We start from the raw sequence: 5,591 nt of genomic DNA, 5'->3' as shown, positions 1-5,591 counted from the left end.
TGAAGGAGAAAGGAAATTTTTTTTTTGTTAAATGATGTAGATTGTAGAATTTTTTTGTGTGTGTGTAAATAATGAAAATGATGGGTTATTTATAGGGATGAAAAAAAAAACAACGGATAGAATTTTGAATTTGGGGCCCACTAAACAGCCAAGCGGCGCGGTGTGGGGCGACGGTCGGTGGGGCAACCGACGCCGGGGTGACCTCCTCCACACCGTGTGCTCTAATACACAATGTAAGACTATGAGTTGCGAAGGTTAATAACTCTTGTGTATTGTGTATGATTCTCTATCCATCCGTCTCTAATTCGTAAAATTTTATACCCAGTACATTCACTTTTCCAACAAATCTTTATCTATTAAAATTCATTTTTATTTATTGATAAAAAAAGAAAATGAATATTTTTATTGATTGAAAAAGAAATTGAATATTTGATTCAGGAAAATTCAAAATATTAAAATGTGACATGAACATATGAAATTGTTATAAAAGTAATAATTGGATGATAATTTTATTATTATTATAGATATTGCATAGTATATATATATTTTTTTTTTAATAGGTGTGTTGAGTTAGAGTTTATTGTATGTATTTTTTTGGTTAACAAAAACACTCTCTCTCTCTAGATTCCAAATGCCACCAAACTCTCATTGTACATTTTTCTATAAATAAAAAACCAATTACTCATACCTTTTGTTCAACCTTTGTTTTCTCCGTTTTACAGTATCTCTATCTCTATATACCTTCTACAGTCAAGAACCACTAAAGGTAGTTATAAGCCTACTGAATTATAACACGTTATCAGCACGATTATCTCAACATTTATACTAAATATGGTTGGCTCTGCCACCTAACTAATATATGGTCGGTTATACCACCTAAATGATATATGGTCGACACTGTCGCCTAATTTACATTTATGTTATCTAACATTTATTTATGTATACTAACATTTACATTTATGTTATCTAACATTTATTTATGTATACTAACATTTACAGTTATGTTCACTAACATTTATATTTATGTTATTTAAGTTATATATGGTCGGTTATACCACCTGAATTATATTTTCTGTAATCTAACTCTTATTAACTTCACTAACATTTATATTTATGTTATTTAAGTTATATATGGTCGGTTATACCACCTGAATTATATTTTCTGTAATCTAACTCTTATTAACTTCACTAACATTTATATTTATGTTAATAAGACCTCATGATTGTACGCAACACGTCATTTGACAACACGGTACTTTATGTACGCAACACGTCATTTGACAACACGGTACCATGGGTCGAGATTAATTCCGATCAATACGAATACGATGGGGTCTTTATATGTTATCTAACATTTATGATTACTTATGCAATTAATCATTATTTATTTCATGCATACTAATGTTTATTCTTAAATTTATAATCTTAAAAGTTAAAATAAAAAAAGTAGTTTGTATTTTTATTAAAAGTAAATCTTAAAAGTTAAAATAAAAAAGTAGTTTGTATTTTTATTAAAAGTAAATCTTAAAAGTTAAAATAGAAAAAGTAGTTTGTATTTTTATTAAAAGTAAATCTTAAAAGTTAAAATAAGAAAACTAGTTTGTATTTTTATTAAAAGTAAATCTTAAAGGTTAAAATAAGAAAAATATATTATAATAATATATATTATAACTTAATATATATTATAATAATATCATTAATAATATAATATAATATGAACCTATATTCCCTTATGATTTTATTATTTGTAATCATACCATTATTCATTTGTTACTACTTATGAATCTAAACTAATTCTAATTGCATGTTGTTATTTATCTACGAAAAAAAATAATATTATGATTATGATTATGATTATGATTTATGTTGTTCATCTTTCTGAAAATAGAAAATGTCAAACTTATCAAAGCTTGAGTTTGATGCCTTAGACGTATCGAGAACAAACTACACATCATGGGTTATGGACGTAGAAATAAATCTTGGATCATTGGGTATTCTAGAAACTTTAAAAGAAAATAATACTTGTTCCGATCAAGATAAATTAAAATCAATTGCTTTTATTCGCAAACATATTGATACCACCTTAAAACATATGTTTCTCACTATCAAAGATCCACATGTTTTATGGGAAAGTATCAAGAGTAGATTCGATAATCAAAAGGAAATATTACTTCCAGCTGCGAGGGAAGAATGGAGAAATCTAAGGTTCCAAGATTTCAAAAAGGTAAGTGAATACAGCTCGGCCATGTTCAAGATCCGTTCAAAGCTTCAATTCTGTGGTCAACAAATAAGTGATGCTGATATGATGGAGAAAACTTTCTCCACAATGCATTCTGCAAATATAACTGTGCAAGAAAATTTAAGATTGTAGAATTATAAAACTTTTTCCAAACTTCAAACTTATCTCTTAGTTGCAGAAGTTAATAAAGAATTACTGATGAAAAATCAAGAATCTCGTCCTACCGGTGCGCTAGCATTTCCTGAAGCTAATGCTATTAACAATAATAATAATAATAATAAAAGAAGAAATGCACATGGACGAGGGCGTGGAAGAGGTCGTAGCCATATTGGCCAAAACCATCATCATGGAAATTACCATAACAATAATAAAAATCATAACTATGTTCAAAATCACCCTTATGGTAATGGTCGTGGTGGTGGTCGTGGTCGTGGTGGTCGTGGTCGTGGACAAAGAAATAATAATCCACAAAATTATAAAATCCAAACACCATACAATCCCACAAATCACAATGTTGAAGAAGGCTCTTCAAAGAATGTTGAAGATTCTTGTTACCGATGTGGTAAAATTGGCCACTGGTCTAAAAACTGCCGAACAAATCAGCATTCTGTTAATCGGTATCAAGAATCCCTAAAGGGAAAAGGAAAAGAAGCAAATCTTGTGGATGACCTTGATACAAAAATCACTGAGCCAACTTGTGACTACTTTAATGAATAAATTTCTAATATCTATATATATATATATAGATATCCTATTATATGTTCTCGTTAAATAAATGGTTGTAGATTTTCAATCTACACCATATCTAGTTTACTACATATTTCCTTATTATGTGCTATCGTTTGTAACATGTTTTGAATGTAATATATTGATGAATTATATACTCATTATTTGTTTTCTCATATTTTTTTTGAAGTTCATGATGTATACTGCTGGAGTAAAAAATCAGTCAAATGGTGGAGATATTTGTATTGCAGACAGTGGTGCCACTCACACCATACTCAAATCTAAAAAATATTTCACAGACTTGAAAGCAACGGAAGGAACTATACATACTATATCAGGTCCTGTGGACTTAATAAAAGGAATGGGAAAGGCAAAATTCATGTTACCAAATGGTACGAATTTTCTGATAAATAATTCCTTATTTTCTCCCATGACAAAGAGAAATTTGTTAAGTTTCTCTGACATATACCAAAATGGATATGATTATCAGTCAGTGACAACAGAAAATGAAAAATATTTAAGTATCACTGATAAGATTCGTGTAATTGAAAAACTACCAAGACTTCATTCTGGTTTACATTATACACATATAAATGTACCTGAAGTAAATGTGGTAGTTAAAGAAAAATTATGTGATCCTGTAATGATCAGTTTGTGGCATGAGAGATTAGGTCACCCAGGATCAACAATGATGAAAGGAATAATACAAAATACACATGGACATCCATTGGCGGATCAAAGTATCCCTCATGATGCACGTATCCCATGTACATCATGCTCACTTGGAAAGTTGATAATAAGACCATCACCTCTTAAGGTTGAAAAAGAATCACCAATGTTTCTTGAAAGAATTCAAGGTGATATATGTGGACCAATTCATCCACCATGTGGACCATTTAGATATTTTATGGTTCTAATAGACGCATCTAGTAGATGGTCTCATGTTTGTCTATTATCAAGTCAAAATATGGCATTTGCAAAATTTCTTGCTCAAATTATTAAATTGAGAGCACATTTCCCTGATTATACTATTAAAAGGGTGAGACTAGATAATGCCGGTGAGTTTACGTCTCAAGCATTTAATAACTTTTGCATGTCTATTGGGATTATTGTTGAACATCCCGTTGCCCATGTGCATACACAAAATGGTTTAGCTGAATCATTAATTAAACGATTGCAGCTAATAGCTAGACCATTGATAATGCGAACAAAACTCCCAGTATCTGTATGGGGCCATGCAATTTTGCATGCTGCATCATTGATTTGCATTAGACCAAGCGCAAGTCATACATATTCTCCTTTGCAACTTGCTTTTGGTCATCATCCAAATATTTCCCACCTTAGAACATTTGGTTGTGCGGTTTATGTCCCTATCGCACCACCACAACGCACTAAAATGGGTCCTCAAAGAAGGATGAGAATATATGTTGGATATGAAACATCTTCAATAATAAGATATATTGAACCCATGACGGGTGATGTTTTTACAGCACGTTTTGCTGATTGTCACTTTAATGAAACATTATTCCCTAGATTAGGGGGAGAAATAAAAAATAAAGAAAATGATGTTTCATGGTGTGAACCTCAATTAATGTATCTTGATCCTCGCACAAAAGAATGCGAGATCGAAGTTCAAAAAAAAAATAATGCATATGCAAGAACTTGCAAATAAATTGCCTGATGCATTTACAGATACAAAAAGAGTGACTAAATCATATATACCAGCAGCAAATGCTCCAGCTCAAATTGAAATTCCAAAAACTGGGAATAATGTTATTCTTGAGTCTTTGCCACGCCAGAAACGTGGGAGACCAATTGGTTCCAAAGATAAAAATCCTCGGAAAAGAAAATCAGCTGATAATGAGGTAAAAGAAAGTGTTCAAGAAGAACTACAAATCAATACTCCTTCTGCAGAGGAGATTGATGATGTCAATACGGAATTTTCAATCAATTACGCACATTCAAAAATATTATGGAACCGAAATGAAATGAAAAATCTTGATGAGATATTTTCATATAATGTTGCATATGACATCATGAATGAATGATGATGACCCAGAACCAAAATCTGTCATGGAATGTCAAAATAGACATGATTGGGATCATTGGAAATGAGCAATACGAGCTGAATTTGAATCACTCAATAAAAGAAAAGTTTTCGGATCTATCATTCTCACACCTAAAGATGTGAAACCTGTGGGATATAGATGGGTTTTTGTGCGAAAAAGAAATGAGAAAAATGAAGTTACAAGGTATAAAGCTAGACTTGTAGCTCAAGGTTTTTCTCAAAGACCGGGAATTGATTATGAGGAAACTTATTCTCCTGTTATGGATGCAATTACTTTTAGATACTTAATCAGCCTGGCAGTTTCTGAAAATTTAGAAATGCATCTCATGGATGTTGTGACTGCTTATCTTTATGGATCACTTGATAGTGATATATATATGAAGATACCTGAAGGATTTAAGGTATCAGAAGCAACCAATGCAAAACCCAAAGAAATGTACTCAATCAAGTTACAAAGGTCTTTATATGGGTTGAAACAATCGGGTCGCATGTGGTATAAACGATTAAGTGATTACTTGATAAGCAAAGGGTATACCAATAATCTTATTTGCCCATGTG

The sequence above is a fragment of the Rutidosis leptorrhynchoides genome, chromosome 9 (assembly GCF_046630445.1).
Source record: "Rutidosis leptorrhynchoides isolate AG116_Rl617_1_P2 chromosome 9, CSIRO_AGI_Rlap_v1, whole genome shotgun sequence".
Classification (NCBI taxonomy): domain Eukaryota; kingdom Viridiplantae; phylum Streptophyta; class Magnoliopsida; order Asterales; family Asteraceae; genus Rutidosis; species Rutidosis leptorrhynchoides.
The sequence above is the reverse complement of the archived record's forward strand: the minus strand, read 5'-3'. Positions refer to the sequence as shown.